Genomic DNA, 19,502 nt, shown 5'->3' with positions numbered 1-19,502 from the left:
GATGCTCTGATGGCATCAGCTATAAATATTAACCATTTTCAGAGATACCTACTTTAAAGTCAGGTTTCTGCTAGAAAAATATAAATTCAATAGATTCATAGGAGACAGTTTGGGAAAAAGAAGCTGATTCTAGAGAGTAATAGAAAAACAGTTCTAAGAACTCCACTTTAATGCCTCTGCTATTATGCCAGTCACAGGAGGCAGATTCCCCTTTATAAACGCATTTTACATTTGCAATCAGACTTTGTCTTCATGCAGCTGCCAAGCATTTTAGTTCACCTCTATGAAGTCACAAGCCTGAAATGTGCTGATGCTCCAGGCCCAGCTTCCAGGTACTGGCTTCTAGATGGGAATATTCTGCCTAATGTCCTAAATGGGTAAAGCAGCTCTCATTTTGAATCTTACTTAATTGTGCTAATTATAAATGAAAATATATTTTTTTTTTCTTTTTACAATTTTTTGGTTCCTCAATAAAGATTAGACTTAATGGCAAAACCATTAGGTTAAAGGGGCCTTAGAAGCTGTTATAGCAATGTCCCGTATGCTTTTTGTGTTATTAATTTAGCTCTGCCATTGTTGAATTATATCCTGGTGCAATGATTCTTAGTATAGGCATGTTAATCCTGTTTAGACATGTTTAGGGTACTGTAAAAAAAAGGTGCAAAGATTGACCAGGTCAAGTTTTTACCCAAACAATTGCTACCAGATGATTGTCTGCCGTTGGTTGCAGGGCCGGATTTACATAGTGGGTGCCCCTAGGCCCACTGCTGTTCATCGCCCCTGTCCCCTCCCCTTTATTGATGCAAATTTTCATCATCTGGACTGGAGCAACGGGGATTGGCGCACAGGAAATTAAAAAAATTATTGTATCTCCAGCGCATCCCCAGTGCTTTTGAACCAATGTGGGTTTGGTTGGGCAGCATGCTGCCCCCCTAAAATCCTGCCACCCAAGGCCCGGGCCTAGGTGGCCTTTCCACAAATCTGGGCCTGGTTGGTTGCTGTTCCAGTAGCCAATTTTGCTTCTTTTGTCTTTGTCTTGGGGCTTTGGTGCCTTATGATTTCACTACTTTAAAACATGGTGTTTAAAGCACCCAGGTTCATCCCATACACCATTGATCCCCAACCATGAGCAACGTTACTCACCAACCCCTTGGTTTTTGCTCCCAGTGGCTTCAAAGCAGGTGCTTGTTTTTTTAAAGTCTTGGGGGCAACTTTTGGTTGAATACAAACCAAACAGAGCCTCCTGTAGGCTGATAGTCCACATTTCTGCCATTAAGCAAAGATGAGCTCCTTGCAAAAAGCCGCTCCTGGTAACTTTAAGAGCCGAATTTACGGTTATTAAACTAAATTTCTCTCTCTCTGCGCTTGCGATGCACCCCCCACCGGACCCCCATTGGTGATCTGAAGGTAAGCGCGATGGGGGAGGGGTGACTAATGCTGGAAATGTCCCTGCTAACAAGTAGCCAAGCACAGATGTTATTTGGCACCCCCAGGATCTTTTTTCATGCTTGTGATGCTCTCCAACTCTTTTTACATATAAAAAAAAGGTTGGGGACATCTGCTATAAACAATTATCTTTAGGTGTTAAAAAAAACATGAATAGTGAATGAATGGCTACTTATCTAGTATCCTTTTGACTGACAGTTTTTCTGCAGTATACACCAGGTATGACTGTCACTAAAAAAAAAATGCTTTTTATATTGTGTATTATTTTGTGTTATATAGCAATTTACAATGCTTTTTCCCAAGAAAGTCATGTATTCCAAATAAAAGTGTGTGTGTTTTACTAGAAAGGGGTGGGACTACAGAAGAACACGGTAAGAATTGGTCTCATTAGAGAAAATGAATAACGTTTTGTTTTTTCTCATGTTACCATTAAATGTTACCATATGCGGGTCAGGAAAAACATAACCTGCACCTGAGCCTGACCCACAAAATCTTAACCCACAAAATGTTGCCATTGTACTACATGCACCCTGTATCTTCCCACAGCATATGCTACTTTTTCAAGCACATACAGGGAATCTCAGAGAGCAGAGGAGGGCTGTGATTCCTCAGTCTGACCCAGTGTAGGACTGGCCCACCGGGATACCAGGAAAACTCCCAGTGGGCCCTTGTGTTGCTAAACTTGCCTATTTCATGGCCATTCCCTATTTCTATGAGAAAAAAGAGGCTAAATAGGTGGAATAATAGATTATATTATGTAAAGAAAAGAAACTAGAAGAATAGCGGTTGAGTGAGGAGTGGAAGAAAATAGTACTGAAAAGGGGCCTCTGGTCTAAAAACTTTTGGTGGGCCCCTGGTCTAAGGTTTTTTGGTGGGCTCCTGGTGTCCCAGTCTGACACTGGTCTGACCAGCAACCAACCCTAACCCATAATGGTTACCCTAATTTCAACCCAAACTGGACGGACTGGACTGGTCCCACAGTATTCGGTTCAAACTGATCATCACTACGGTGCATGGTGAATTGGCAGATGAGAACGTGAAAAGGAACCTTAGCACCTCTTTTACTTTCTGTAGATCTGATAGCTCAAACAAATGAAAATAAAAATTTGGCCACGGCAGTTCTACAGAGTTCATAAGCGTGGCCCACAGGCAATTCGGTCCAATACCAAAGGATATCAGCCAGTGAATGGCCACCAATAGTCTGGAAGTATAATGTCAGCAAAGCATTCATAAAGAAACAACATAATTTCCCCATGAATACATGTTGTTGCTTGTCGAATAAGTAGTATATTTTCAAGTACATAAGTAATGACCCCAGCACAAAGCAGAGGGAAACACATAAACACATAAGCGTCATTAAGGGTTGATGCCTAAGAATCTGATACTTTACGTTGTGCACAGGCAAATACATAAACTTCTCATTTCCCGCAAACCTGTTTATGCTCACATTCCTTTTTTCCTGCATTCCTTCTTTTTAATATCCAATAAAGGAAAAAATAGAAAACAAGAGTCGTTTGATTAGGTGTGGGAGGGAAAGGATGTTAATATCCACCAAATAAAGCCAGTGCATAAAATGAAACATTTTCTATGCCTCTATTATTCTTTTCAACAGCTGCACAAATCTAAAATGAATATTTCCACATGAAAATGTTCCTGTAGCCTGCTGATGGTCTTTCCATGAGAGCTGAATAGGTTGGCAAACAGACCTTTCCAGGATATTCTGTTGGCTACAAAATATATAAGTAGCAAACACAATTCAATTAGCATTAATTTCATATTAATCTCCGCAAAGTGCAGTGGAAAAATTGATCATAGTGCGTTTGTGTGAATTTGATAGGGTTCTTAGACTGTAAGCTCCACTGGGCAGGGAGTGATGTGAACAATACATAGTCTCTGTAATGTACTGCAGAATGTGTCAGAGCTTTATGAAGAATACAATAATTAAACAATAATAAAGTCATTTTCCCATTGTAGTCTATGGAGTAAAACAATATTTCATTTACCATGCAAAGGACTGAGGCTAAACACAGAGAGGGAATGTTCTAAGAACTCTAGGCCAAAGGGCAGTAAATAGATTTTTTTTCCTTAAGGGTTGGGACAGTAAAGAGCTAGTCCAGTTTTGCAGTTGGAAGAGAACATTGTTTCCCATTGCAGGTCAAAGTATTTCCCTTACAGTTCAGTAGTTCACCAAGGGTGTAAGGGTTCCTTTGTCTATTTAAATGAAAGTCACTAAGTGCTTGGCATCTTTCTGTGGAACCCCACTTAATGAATGGTGTAGTTGTTTTCAAAAGAGCCGGAGGTGGAGCTAGGTCTCAGTAAGACAAGACAGTGTTAGAAAAGATCTCTAATAGCTTGAACTTGGCAAGCAAAATTAGGGTAGTTAGTCGAGGAGCCTGTGGCTCTAATAAGGAGGCCAGAAGGTATATTACCCTGGGTGTCACCTGTTAGTATAGGGACTCAAGTCACTAGGCACCCCAATACTTTGCAACATTAACTGCACTTAAAGGCAGGTTGTCCCAGGACCCCTAGATCAGTACAGTTCAGGTTGAAATTAGAGATAACTTTGCGAGTTAGGGTGGGTTTTAGTCAGACTGGAAAAGTACAGTTCTCTGCTCGTGAATATTCCCTTGTCTTGAAAACAGAGGTGTGTGAAAAAGTAGTCCATGAAGTGGGAAGATGCAGGTAGGATGCAGGTCCTACAATGGCAGAATTTTGCAGGTTAAGGTTTTGTGGGTAGCTAGTTTAGCAGCCTGAAGCTCCAACAAGGAGGACAGAAGGGATATTACCCAGGGTGTTACCTGCTAGTATAGGGACTCAAGTCACTAGGCTCAGGAATAGGATATCACTTCAAGGCCTGCACTTGAAATTCAGTAATGAAAGTCTGGAGCATAAATAACCCTACTAGAAAAAAGTCTGTAACAGTGACAAATGTAGGTTTAAGTTTTCATTTGAGAACAAAGCATGTCAATAACTCATGCAATGAGTCATATTCAGTTCAACACTACAAGGCAAATTAAGGCCAATTAAGGATGACCAAAGGTTTACTGCCAACGTTGGTAATAGTGTAGCCTGTTACACCAGATCCTAGGCTTTTAAGGGGATCAGCACAGGAGCAGGCAGGATTAAAAGACCTGCTAGGGGTTGTGCACAGCTATTTCTGCTTAGTTGTAAAAATACTGTATTTCTATCAAATGAACCTAATTAAGGACAGACAACTGTTTACAAGAGTACAGAGATCAGGGAAAGAGCACAATGAAGAAAATAATTAGGAATGGGCTCTCATGAACTCTATCTGTATGGCATTTTGATGTATAAACTCATCTGTTATTCAGTTCACCAGAATATGTTGCCACTTTCTAAATACATGTTAATAATAAAGGAGGAGGATAGAGGAGGAGTAGGTACAAAGGTTGAGGAAAAAGTGGAGAAGGCATAAAGTTTATGGAAGGATCAGGGAGGCGGCAAAGAGGACAGAATAAACTGATGTGTGACTACAAATACCAAGCCACACAAAAACAGGTGTAATTATTCATATGCTCTAGTATTCTTATTGAACTGTGACAAAAAGATTGCAAAACAATAAAATAACATGCTTTTAATGAAAAGCAATACAACACAATAAATCTCACAAGTAAGGGCTTCATTTTGGGGTTTTTTTGTTGTTGTTTGTTTATACAAATCTAATAATGTGGCACATTAACCTATGAATGTAATGAAAAGTAGATATTCTATTAGTCTGCAAGATTAAAATACATTTCAACTGAACAAAGTCCAAATAGGCTATTATGGAAATTGCTGGTATTGAGTAGATACAATTTCCATAACTTAGAATGAAATGTAAGTCATATTAAGGGGAAAAAAATCTATGCCTCCAACATCAAATTTTTACCAATATATTTAACATTTAGTTTTAGAGTAGGTTTTAATATGCCTTAAGCTTTTCATGTCTACTTTAGGCGATATTGTACACACAGATTTTAATAACGGAGCATTTTCAGGCCTACCAGGCAATTGGAATCTTCCTACATAATTTGCTTTGTAACTCCAGCCCCGTAATTTAACAGATATGATGGAAGAATTTTGCAGAGCTGCGGCATAAATGAGGCATCGAGAATAGTCGGGAAGAAAAATTGGGAAGAATAAGTATATCAGTTCCAGCAATTTATGCTACTCTCACAGCCCCTGGAAATATTAGTTGCACTGTATCATGAGTATATGCATTATCTTAGATTAAATAAAAAATGGGACACTTTTAGCTTTATATGAAAAACAATCTGGAATAAGGATTTAGGTAAGAGCAGAGCTGGGAAACCCTGTTTTTCATGGGGCTATATCTTCTCAGTTTCTGTCAAAATATCAGCTGTCAGGTTATGCTTCTACTACTAAAATTAGATAAAATCTCTACGAACTATTAACATAAGTTATGATTTCCTGAAAGAGACTAAGGGACAAATTTACTAAAGGGCAAAGTGACTGACGCTGGCGAAAATTTGGCAGTGTGACATCATTTTGGAACTTCGCTGATTTACTAACAGTCACCGGCGTAACTTTGCTAGTGAAGGAGATAGACTCTAGTGGTACTTTGCTCCCTAACGCCAGGCGAATTCACTGAGATGCAGATTTTACTGATAGTTACCTTTTGCGCCACCTCAGACCAAGTGAAGTGCAATAGAGTAGATAGGCCTTCCTCAAAAAAGAATTGAAAAAGTCCCAAAAAACGCTGGCGACTTTTCCATTTTTCAGGGTGATAGGCTGCAAAAGAGTGTAAAATGTTATGGGATAATCAGCTTCCCCCCTACATTTCCTAACATATGGCACATAAACTACAGTATACAGTGGGCTCATGTGTAGGGCAATATAACAACTTTATTTTATTAAGGTTTCCCGGGCTTCTGTAGTATAAAGTATTTGCTGCAACATGTAGATCCATTAAACTTTAACTTCCCGCCATATGCAAATTAGGCAAAGCTACCGCAACTTCGCTTCACTTGGCTCAGTAACGCTAGCGCAACTTCGCCAGTGTTCTGCGCCCTGGAAACAACTTCGGATTTTAGTGAATTAGCGTTGTCCTGGTGAATCTACGCCTGGCGAAGTGTTGCACTGTGAGCGAAGCCGTCGCTGGCGAATTTTCAGAGGTTAGTAAATTTGCCCCTAAGCGTTAATTTAGATTTGAGTTGTAGAGAATTCTATCAGGGCTGGCTCGACACTGGGAAAAACCCTTTGGGACCCTTTGCCCCAGCATCTGACCCTGGCCCACGCCCTGCGGTGAGACAAGCGCTTCGCTCCTACCCCAGAAAGAGTAACCCTTGGTGCAAGGGCCGGGGGAGGATTAGGTGATGCTACTGGTGAGTTTTAAAGCTGGGGTGAGGGGCTCCTGAGTTGTCAACCCCAGTGGGCTCCAGACAACCCAGTCTGACACCAATTCTTGTGCTGGTAGCAGTTATGGGCATGTCATTATACAGGCTTTGGGCAAAATTAGGGTGCTTTCCCATTAATTGACAATCGTTGGTTGCCCAATGGTTTTAGGCCTCAACATCTCTTAGTTGCTAGTTCACAATTCTGGAGGAAAGAGTTCTGGTTTGGGCTCCAAACACAACCAATAGAGTTGAAGTGCTGCAAATTAAATAATTTCCAAAAACGTATGCAAAGGGAAAGTGTTTGTATGCCAACCAGGATTCCAAGTTGAAATGAACTTGGACTCATCTGTTGTCATGTCAAGAGTCTGTCTTCGCTCCAAATGCAAAAATATCAAATAAGTGAAGCTGAAAAAGTAGGAGAGATAAAAATGGTTTATCAAAGCAGATCAGAAAAGGCAAAGCCAGCAAAAATTTTAGGCAATGGCAGCACATACTGTATAACCCACCTTTATAGATATTGCCCGTGCATTTCGATTGTAAGATCTACAGGTTCGGTACCTATTCCTATTATATCACCTTAACAGGAAACTGCATATTGGGTCTCCTAGCCAACTCTAAAAAGCATCACTGCCCAGTTGAAATACATTACTGTTAGGGATGTAGCGAACGTCGGAAAAAAAGTTCGCGAACTTGCGTCAAAAATGCGAACGGTTCGCGAACGTCGCGAACCCCATAGACTTCAATGGGAAGGCGAATTTTAAAAGCTAGAAAAGACATTTCTGGCCAGAAAAATGATTTTAAAGTTGTTTAAAGGGTGCAACGACCTGGACAGTGCCATGCCAGAGGGGGATCAAGGGCAAAAATGTTTCTAAAAAATCCATTGTTGACACAGCGCTGCGTTTTGTGCTGTAAAGGGCAGAAATCACACTACATTTCTAAACCTGTGTAATAAAATGCTTTAAAACGTCCGGCGTCTACATGCCAATCAAGTCGTGTAAAGGTTACAGCCTGTTCACACGCAAAGACGAAACGCGGTGCTTACTGCAACGCAAAAAGACGCAAAGAGCTTTAATGAATGATACCGTCAAGTGAGCAAATAATAGTTTTTAATTACTAGTTGCTTGTCACCTCCAGGATGTTCGTCCTGTTGGTGGCAATATTTCTGTAGTGGTGTGTTTAGCAGTCACCGTGCTTGTGCGCACGTGCACGGTCAGGTAGAGGTAATTGAATGTACAGTGAAGTGAACCAAAAAACACTGATTCTGCAGTGTGGGCCCAGTTTTGGTCTACTTTATTGATCACCTGCGGTGACCATAAAAGATGCGATTTTGCCACTGTTGCAGAACCCTGAAAAATTAGGCATGTGTACTTTCCTGAAAAATTATGTTTTTTTTGTCGCAGCCACTGAACCAGAAGTCCAGAAACAATATGCCATATAAATGCTGAAATATTAATTTTTTTTTGTCGCAGCCACTGCAGCACAGAGGCCAGAAAAAATATGCCATATAAATGCAAACAATATTAATTTTTTTTTGTTGCAGCCACTGCAGCACAGAGGCCAGAAAAAATATGCCATATAAATGCAAACAATATTAATTTTTTTTGGTCGCAGCCACTGCAGCACAGAGGCCAGGAAAAATATGCCATATAAATGCTAACAATATAAATTTTTTTTGTCGCAGACACTGAAGCACAGAGGCCAGAAAAAATATGCCATATAAATGCTGAAAATATTCAATTTTTTTGGTCGCAGCCACTGAAGCACAGAGGCCATAAAAAATATGCCATATAAATGCTGAAAATATTCTGTTTTTTTTGTCGCAGCCACTGAAGCACAGAGGCCAGAAAAAATATGCCATATAAATGCTGAAAATATTCATTTTTTTGTCACAGCCACTGAAGCACAGAGGCCAGAAAAAATATGCCATATAAATGCTGAAAATATTCATTTTTTTGTCACAGCCACTGAAGCACAGAGGCCAGAAAAAATATGCCATATAAATGCAGAAAATATTCTGTTTTTTTTGGTCGCAGCCACTGAAGCACAGAGGCCATAAAAAATATGCCATATAAATGCTGAAAATATTCAATTTTTTTGTCACAGCCACTGAAGCACAGAGGCCAGAAAAACTCAGGATTTACCTGGATTCAAATTAAACCAGTAGGGTTTGCACCCTAGTTTGTAACGGTGGTGGAGGGAGGAGGACGCTAAAGGACAGCTGTATGTGGAGTCATGAGGCGTGCAGAGAAGGACAGCTGCATGGGGAGTCAGAATCAGAAACTCAGCACAAGTCTTCCGGCGTGCAGTAACCCTCCGAGATCCACCCCTCATTCATTTAATAAAGGTCAGGTAATCCACACTTTTGTGACCTAGGCGAGTTCTCTTCTCAGTTACAATCCCTCCTGCTGCACTGAAGGTCCTTTCTGAGAGGACACTTGAGGCGGGGCAAGACAAGAGGTTCATGGCAAATTGTGACAGCTCTGGCCACAGATCAAGCCTGCGCACCCAGTAGTCCAGGGGTTCATCGCTCCTCAGAGTGTCGATATCTGCAGTTAATGCCAGGTAGTCCGCTACCTGCCGGTCGAGGCATTCTTTGAGGGTGGATCCGAACGGTTCTGCCGCTGCCTTGGACTGAAAAACATTTGCATGTCTGACGTTACAGAGTGGCCAAAGTGCTTTGTCCTTGCAGGTGCGCTCGTGGCAGGATTACTGGCACCTCTGCCCCTGGAATGTTGATGAGTTCCTGAAGTGACATCACCCTTAAAAGCATTGTACAACATGTTTTGCAGGCTGGTTTCTAAATGCAGCATCCTTTCAGACTTGTGGTATGTTGGTAACATTTCTGCCACTTTATGCTTGTACCGAGGGTCTAGTAGAGTCGCGACCCAGTACAGGTCCTTCTCCTTAAGCCTCTTGATACGGGGGTCCTTCAACAGGCATGACAGCATGAAAGACCCCATTCTCACAAGGTTGGATGCAGAGGTATCCATCTCCGCTTCCTCGTTATCAAGGACTGCATCATCCACGGTCTCCTCCCCCCAGCCACGTACAAGACCAGGGGTCCCCAAAAGGTCACCACTAGCCCCCTGGGAAGCCTGCTCCTGTTGGTCCTCCTCCTCCACAAAGCCACCTTCCTCCTCTGACTCCACTTCTGACACCTCTCCCTGCGTTGCAGCAGGTGCCTGGGTTCGTTCTGGTGATTCCGACCAGAAATCGTGCGCTTCCTGCTCCTCGTCACGCTGGTCTACAGCCTCATCTGTCACTCGTCGCACGGCACGCTCCAGGAAGAAAGCGAAGGGTATTAGGTCGCTGATGGTGCCTTCGGTGCGACTGACCATATTTGTAACCTCTTCAAAAGGGCGCATGAGCCTGCAGGCATCGCGCATAAGCACCCAGTAACGGGGTAAAAAAATCCCCAGCTCTGCAGATCCAGTCCTACCACCCAGTTCAAACAGGTATTTGTTGACGGCTCTTTGTTGTTGCAGCAGACGTTCCAACATGAGGAGCGTTGAATTCCAGCGAGTCTGGCTGTCGCAAATCAAACGCCTGACTGGCATTTTGTACCGCTGCTGAATGTCAGCAAGGCGTGCCATGGCTGTGTAGGACCGTCTGAAATGGGCCGACACCTTCCTGGACTGCCTGAGAACGTCCTGGAATCCTGGGTACTTTGAGACAAAACGTTGTACTATTAAATTCAGAACATGTGCCATGCAGGGCACATGTGTTAAATTGCCCAGTCTCAGTGCTGCCAACAGATTGCTTCCATTGTCACACACCACTTTTCCGATCTTCAGTTGGTGTGGGGTCAGCCACCGATCGGCCTGTGACTGCAGAGATGACAGGAGTATAGATCCGGTATGGTTTTTGCTTTCCAGGCACGTCATCCCCAAGACAGCATGACAACGGCGTACCTGGCACGTCGAATAGCCTAGGGGGAGCTGGGGGTGCACAGGTGTGGAGGACCCAGCAGCAGAGGACGAAGAAGAGGAAGAAGACGAGGTAGAGAGCGAAGGAGGAGTAGAGGTGGTGGCAGAACCGCGTGCAATCCGTGGCGGTGACACCAACTCCACTGTCGTTGTTGAGCTACACATTCCCTGCTTCCCAGCCATTACCAAGTTCACCCAGTGGGCAGTGTAGGTGACATACCTGCCCTGACCATGCTTGGAGGACCATGCGTCAGTAGTCATATGGACCTTTGGCCCAACACTAAGTGACAGAGATGCGGTGACTTGGCTCTGCACATGGTGGTACAGGTGTGGTATTCCCTTTTTTGAAAAAAAATTGCGGCTGGGTACCTTCCACTGCGGTGTCCCAATTGCTACAAATTTGCGGAAGGCCTCAGAGTCCACCAGCTGGTATGGTAAAAGCTGGCGGGCTAAGAGTGCGGACAAGCCAGCTGTCAGACGCCGGGCAAGGGGGTGACTAGCAGACATTGGCTTCTTACGCTCAAACATGGCCCTCACAGAAACTTGGCTGGGGGCAGATGACTGGGAATGGGAACTGGTGGTCAAGGTGGAAGGCGGAGTGGAGGGTGGTTCAGACGGGTGAAGGACAGCAGAGGTAGAGCAGTAAGATGCTGACCAGAAGGAGGGTGGCTTTTAGTTTGCCTGTTGCCTTTGAGGTGTTGCTCCCAAAGTGCTTTGTGCTTGCCGTTCATGTGCCTTCGCATAGAAGTTGTACCTATGTGGCTGTTGGGCTTCCCAAGACTCAGTTTCTGACTGCACTCATTGCAAATGACAACGCTTTTGTCAGAGGCACACACATTAAAAAAATCCCACACTGCTGACCTTTTTGAGGCTGGCAATCTGGCGGTAACAGTAGAAGTCGGCGGCGTTGGCGGCAATGGCGGGTGCGTTGGCCGGCTGACCACAGGTGCCGATACATGTTGTTGCCCTACTGTTCCCTGCGAGCTGTCCTCCCTGCTTCTTCTAAGTCTTATTCTCCTCCTGCCTCTCTGACTCTCCGTCTCTCCATCTGAACTATCCTCCTCTTCCTCTCTTCTACTGGGCACCCATAAAACATCAATCTCCTCATCCTCATTCTCCTCAGATGCATCAATTTCTTCTAACAGCTCACAGAAGGAAGCAGCAGCGGGGACCTCCTCGTCATCACTCATTATGTCCATCTCTGTTGTGTTCTCTGCCAGAAATAAATCTGGTGTAACGTCCTCATCTCCTTCATCTTCTTCTGCCAATAATGGTTGCGCATCACTCAGTTCAAGAAACTCATGTGAAAATAACTCCTCTGACTCCAGTGAAGAAGGGGCGCCGGTGGTGGAGGAAGTGTTACGTGGGGTGCCCATAGCAGTGGAGGATGAGGATGTTGTGGTAAAGTTAGAAACGGTAGAGGATGGGGTGTGCTGTGTAAGCCAGTCAACTACCTCTTCAGCATTTTGGGAGTTCAGGGTCATTGCCTTTTTAAAACTGGGCAATTTCCTAGGGCCACAGGATAGCATAGCAGCACGGCCCCTTGTGCCTCTGCGTGGCCTGCCTTTGCCTGGCATTATTTTTAAAACAACAACAACAACAACTCAGGTGGTGTTTCTAGAGACGGTATTATTATTGATATTTAGACAGAATGTGAACAAGCTCACACAGCTAGATGGGAGTTGTTTGAAAATGAAGAAGAAGAACACACTGGGCAAACAAGGCCTACAAGGTCAACGTATACACTACTACAGCAGTGGATACGGAATATATTATTGCTGCCTGAAAAACGTCACTCGGGTGGTGTTGCTAGAGACAGTATTATTATTGATATTTAGACAGAATGTGAACAAGCTCACACAGCTAGATGGTTGTTGTTTGAAAATGAAGAAGAAGAACACACTGGGCAAACAAGGCCTACAAGGTCAACGTATACACTACTACAGCAGTGGATACGGAATATATTATTGCTGCCTGAAAAACGTCACTCGGGTGGTGTTGCTAGAGACGGTATTATTATTGATATTTAGACAGAATGTGAACAAGCTCACACAGCTAGATGGTTGTTGTTTGAATATGAAGAACACACTGAGCAAATAATGCCTACAAGGTTAACGTATACACTACTACAGCAGTGGATACGGAATATATTATTGCTGCCTGAAAAACGTCACTCGGGTGGTGTTTCTAGAGACGGTATTATTATTGATATTTAGACAGAATGTGAACAAGCTCACACAGCTAGATGGTTGTTGTTTGAAAATGAAGAACACACTGAGCAAATAATGCCTACAAGGTTAACGTATACACTACTACAGCAGTGGATACGATATATATGATTGCTGCCTGAAAAACGTCACTCGGGTGGTGTTTCTAGAGACGGTATTATTATTGATATTTAGACAGAATGTGAACAAGCTCACACAGCTAGATGGTTGTTGTTTGAAAATGAAGAACACACTGAGCAAATAATGCCTACAAGGTTAACGTATACACTACTACAGCAGTGGATACGGAATATATTATTGCTGCCTGAAAAACGTCACTCGGGTGGTGTTTCTAGAGACGGTATTATTATTGATATTTAGACAGAATGTGAACAAGCTCACACAGCTAGATGGTTGTTGTTTGAAAATGAAGAACACACTGAGCAAATAATGCCTACAAGGTTAACGTATACACTACTACAGCAGTGGATACAGAATATATTATTGCTGCCTGAAAAACGTCACTCGGGTGGTGTTTCTAGAGACGGTATTATTATTGATATTTAGACAGAATGTGAACAAGCTCACACAGCTAGATGGTTGTTGTTTGAAAATGAAGAACACACTGAGCAAATAATGCCTACAAGGTTAACGTATACACTACTACAGCAGTGGATACGATATATATGATTGCTGCCTGAAAAACGTCACTCGGGTGGTGTTTCTAGAGACGGTATTATTATTGATATTTAGACAGAATGTGAAAAAGCTCACACAGCTAAGTGGCAGTGGTTTGAAAATGAAGAAGAAGAACACACTGGGCAAACAAGGCCTACAAGGTCAACGTATACACTACTACAGCAGTGGATACGGAATATATTATTGCTGCCTGAAAAACGTCACTCGGGTGGTGTTTCTAGAGACGGGATTATTATTGATATTTAGACAGAATGTGAACAAGCTCACACAGCTAGATGGTTGTTGTTTGAAAATGAAGAACACACTGAGCAAATAATGCCTACAAGGTTAACGTATACACTACTACAGCAGTGGATACGTAATATATTATTGCTGCCTGAAAAACGTCACTCGGGTGGTGTTTCTAGAGACGGTATTATTATTGATATTTAGACAGAATGTGAACAAGCTCACACAGCTAGATGGTTGTTGTTTGAAAATGAAGAACACACTGAGCAAATAATGCCTACAAGGTTAACGTATACACTACTACAGCAGTGGATACGATATATATGATTGCTGCCTGAAAAACGTCACTCGGGTGGTGTTTCTAGAGACGGTATTATTATTGATATTTAGACAGAATGTGAACAAGCTCACACAGCTAGATGGTTGTTGTTTGAAAATGAAGAACACACTGAGCAAATAATGCCTGCAAGTGCACTACTATTGGTGCACTACTATGAAGAACAGCAACAGCACTGTACACGTTAAAGAACAGTAAGATAAGTAAAAGAAAAAAAAAATATATGTATATTAAAAAAAATATTTTTCTCGGGTTGGTGCTGCTGAACTACTAGGAGCAGCACAGTAGCACACCAGTCCCACTCCCCAACACTGCTAGACTAATAGCACTGGGCTTATAGTAGCAACTAGCAAAGTAAAAAAACAAAAAAGAAAATAAAAGCAGTCCTTACAAGGACTATTGGGTTATTACAGCAGTCAGCAGATGAGATCAGAAGAGATCAGTGCCCACAGCAGGCAGCTACATACAGAGCACTGCAGTAGAAGGTAGATTACTAGCCAGCAAAGATACCCTAAAATGTCCCTCAAATCCCTGCAGACTTCTATCCCTCCAATACAGAGCAGTATCAAGTAGATTACTAGCCAGCAAACTTACTATCAACTGTCCCTCAAAGAAATCAGTGAAATCAGTAACAGCTCTCTCCCTACACTAGCTCTTGCAAGCACACACAGGCAGAATGAAAAAACGCTGCAGGGCTTCAGTTTATATATGGAAGGGGAGTGGTCCAGGGGGTGTGGGGGTGGTCCAGGAGGGAGAGCTTCCTGATTGGCTGCCATGTATCTGCTGGTCTGGGGTGAGAGGTCAAAAAAAAGCGCCAGGTAAGGCGAACCCAAAATGGCGAACGTCGCGCGACGTTCGCGAACATTCGGCGAGCGCGAACAGCCGATGTTCGCGCGAACAAGTTCGCCGGCGAACAGTCCGCGACATCCCTAATTACTGTTCCACTACATCATCACTGGCAAGAATGTCGAATTTTGCAGAAGGGTCAAACGGTACTGGAAACAAATCCAATGGTCTTTGAGGAGCATGCTACTGATGGGCTTGGATTGCAGATCATGGAAATCAAGCAGTCAAGCAAGGAGTGACAATGGTCAAGACAGAGAAACACGGCTGAGAAACACAATGATATGTTTTAGGAGGAGAGCTGGGACCACTGTACGGGCAAAGGAATGGTCATGTCCCTCCATGCAATAATGCAGTTTAAGAGGTTTAAGGTGACGATTATTGAGTCCTACAAAGTAAAAAGTTATTTTTTGGTGCTATGTTGCTGACAGGGAGCTTGATTTTCTGTGGGTGATAAAGCACCCCAAGTACAATTGCCTATGGGCTAATATAAATAAATAAATAAATAAAAAGGGAGCATAAATAGGTTTAGTGAAATACATACATAAGCAAAAGAGAATGGCTGAAAAGAAGGTGTAATAAATAATGGGAGAGACATGTACCGGTGTGTTTGTGTATGTTTAATGATTGGAGAAGTATTATTTTTTATATGCTCTGAAAATGTACTTCAAGGAAAAGAATAAGCCTTTGATGATTTATTTTGTATTTAGTTCCTCTTCTGAAACCTCTGGGGCAGAATATCGATTAGGTTCAGAGATAATGAGCTTTCCCTTTGTGTATTATCTGTTGAATTCATACCATTAAGATGGGGTCAGCAATCCAAACAGGTGGCTGCAACTGGCTCACTTTTGCTCTGTTTCCTTTCATGTTCAATTAGGTTTGAAGAACAGGATGAAGGAAGGGCTCTTCTGATTTCAAAACAGGTCTTGCCGAATGGAGGGATTTAGCATAGAATAATAAAGGTTAGAAATGTTAGTTTTAGATGGTAAAACAAAAAAATAAAAATTATACAAATGGCAAAATATATAAAGGCAGCCTTCCATATAACGTCCATTAGTATTTTCAAATGGAAATATGAATGTATGATTATATAAGAAAGTATTTGTATAGCTTCCATAGAGGTGCCATAAGCAGATTCAGCTTTGCTTTTGAGGACCATTGTTTCCTTCCCAAAATCATCAATGCTTGATATTCCTTACAAAAAGACTGGAATCTGCAAACATAGCAGATAGCCTGTTTTTAGTCCATATTGACAGTGCAGTTCCTTTACAATTAGCAATCAATTAGACATTTGCATTCAGTTTCTAACTTGCAGTAGGCTGATTGGTGACTATGGTTTAGTTGCCCTGTATTCACAAACAAGTTCCATGATATAGAACTTATTTTACTGTACTAAGCACATTAAGACTAGTCAAGACTAGTCAAAAATGCCCTCGCAAGAGCTGCTTTGGACTGTTATGTTTATATATATTCTGCTGATCCCCATAGATATATAACTCTCTCAGCTTATAAATAGAGGATGCATGATAAAAGAAAACCCTACAGGAATAATGGGAAAGGAGGACACACAAAATGGTGTAAGTGATATTCTGCTTTGAGGGAAAAAAGACCTTTAAAGGGTAGATGAGCAACAAAGGCATCTATTTGCTACAGGATATGGAATAATGGGATATCATGACTTATCTGAAAAGTTTCTGAGCAGAGTCACTTGAAAGAAAAAAGAATATTCAAGCAGAAATTCAAACCTAGTGCACCCCCATTAAAGCAAGCAATACGACTTTATGGCAAGTGTGTGTAAAATGTAATTTTTTTTGTCTTTAGTCCTCAGATAATCTGGATTGAAAAGTACTAGATTAAAGGAACAGTAACATTAGCATTTTTTATAAAATAAAATGAAAACCTCACCCTACAAATAATACCCATGTCCTACTGCTTGTTACTAATTTACATTGTGTTTAACCAATAAAACTCCTCTATGCTCTGTAATTCATTTTGAAAAAAGGCAATAGAGTGAAAATGTGTTAATATTCATATTTTGCGATTTTGCCATGATTTGCAAAAATTAAAGATGGAATGAATGGAAAGTATAACTTTAGATTTTAAGCAAAATCATAATTATTTTTTTTTTTAATCTCCATGATTGTGTTTAGATTTTTATTATACAGGTATGGGACCTGTTATCCAGAATGCTCAGGAACCTGGGGGTTTCCAGATAACAGATCTTTCTGTAAATCATATGTTAAGTCTACTAGAAAATCATGTAAACATTAAATGAACCCAATAGACTGGTTTTGCTACCAATAAGGATTAATTATATCTTAGCTGGGATCAAGTACAAAAAGGTACTGTTTTATTATTACAGAGAAAAAATATATGCAAAAAAGCAGGTAAGATAAGTTTCTGAACAGATGAAATGAAAGGTAGAAAGTTAATATAACCCTACTTTGGTTACCGTCTCTTTAAATAGCAATTAACCCTTGGCAATCCAGGGCCCTGAGTCCCTTTTGCGTATGAAAAGTACTGGGAACTGGCATATACAGTGCAGTGCCTCCACCTAGGGAAAACTGAGGAGCACACCTCAGGGGATTTACACTAGGAAAAATAAAACACACAGTTTGCAATAAAACAAATATAAACTTTATGTAAAACTGTATTTAGTAACTTTATATGCAAATCACACAATATAACTCTGGTGAACCTGTGTGGACTATTAACCCCTGGCACAGTCTCTCAATACCACAGCCCTACACAGGGTGGATAAATGTAGAATGTCAGTTCAATGTCCATTCCATAAGAGCTCAGGTAGTCCCCAGGTAGTGCTACCTGCCCCGAGGTACCTTTCCCTTTGAAAGTAGTAGCCGCTCCCAAGTGGCAGGTACATGAGCAAGACCTGTCCTCACCCTGGGGAAACACACAGTGGCCAAAGTATCCACAGGCAGGCTCTACCTGATGCTCAAATACTTTCTGAAGCACAGCAAAAAGCCTTTTCCTTCTCCCTGGAAAGTCCTTTTTAGCAGCACTGTCACACTCCACAGATCTGGATCTCTCTGGCTGCTGCAGCAGGGATCACTTTATAAGCTCTGTTGGAAACCCTGTACATTTGGTTCCAAAGACAGGCACTCCCCCTCTCCCAAGGATGCATTGGGGACCCAGCCAATTGGATGGCTCTCCAGCCTGTAACTGGGCTGGATGATGTCACAGACAACAGGAGAAGGATTTGTCTGATCCCCTACATTAATTACTTACTGAGCTGCCAATTTTTCAAAACAATCGGGATAGTAAAATAAATATTAGCACAAACTACATAAACTACATAATAGTGCTCTAAAATAAATATCCAAAAAAATTCACTAAAAATTGCACTTTATGGACATTAAGGGGCAGATTTACTTAGGTTTGGATTTGGTTAAAATTTAAATTTTTTTGGTTAAAAAGAATATTCGCCACCTAAAACCTGCCAATTTCATGTAGAAGTCAATGGCAGATGGTTCCTTGAAATATTTGAAGATGTTAATAGTAGGAATGAGTGAAATTTTTCACCAAGTTTCGCCACGAAATTTACACCCATACAAAATGTTGCAAGTCAAAAAAAAATTGACGAGCAATATTCAATGGTTTTTTTTTAATTTGAATTCGATTTGAATTTTTGGTCTGGCTATTCGATCGAATTTTTCATAAATAAAATACCATTCGGATAGTGAATAAAATCGAATTTAATCGATTTTTAAAAAATAACCACTAAAACACAATCAATTCCAATGTGTAGTAGAGTGCTCACATATCTATTGTTATGGCCTGCAGCTCAGGTACTGAATTTGACTAGTGATGGGCAAATTTGGGGCGTTTTGCTTTGGCGAAAAATTTGTGAAATTTGCGAAATGGCGAAAAATTTGCGAAACATCCATTTCTTTATGCCGGCGCAAATTCGCTGGTGAAAATGCACCGGCGTCTGTCCATTTTTTTTTCACGCTGGCGAATTTTGCCGGCCGTTTTGTGAATTTATTCGCCGGCGGCGAATCACGGGAATTTGCCGCAAATTTGTGCCTGGCGAATAAATTCGCCCATCACTAAATCTGACTATTAAATTGAGCAAGCTGAATAGCACTACCCTAGAGGTTGTTGTTTCTGTCTTTATATATGGGTTCAGTATCCTACCTCCTTCCTTGGCTCCCACTAAACATTTTAGAAGACACAATACACTTGCAAAACACAAAGATATCCATTAATTCTGTTGTTGAGTAGTCTCAACAAATGCCTTGTAACTTGCCTTTAATTCTGAATAGGAGACCTTTGATATCCCATTAAGCAGAATTCTGTAGTAGTCTCAACAAATGCCTTGTAACGTGCTCCTCTATAAAGAGTCAATGCATTGGTTAGAAGGCAACTTTCAAGGATAATTCAATTAGGCAGAGGGGTGCCAGGCTAATTAATAGAGATGTCGCGAACTGTTCGCCGGCGA

At 41.7% G+C, this 19,502-nt stretch overlaps 1 pseudogene; it reads right to left on the bottom strand.

The window, feature by feature from the left end:
• Window positions 1-19,502, bottom strand: part of LOC108703128 — a 533,218-nt pseudogene that overhangs the window by 307,639 nt on the left and 206,077 nt on the right.

Source organism: Xenopus laevis, chromosome 9_10S (assembly GCF_017654675.1).
Source record: "Xenopus laevis strain J_2021 chromosome 9_10S, Xenopus_laevis_v10.1, whole genome shotgun sequence".
Lineage (NCBI taxonomy): Eukaryota > Metazoa > Chordata > Amphibia > Anura > Pipidae > Xenopus > Xenopus laevis.
This window is presented reverse-complemented; position numbering and strand designations above follow the sequence as displayed.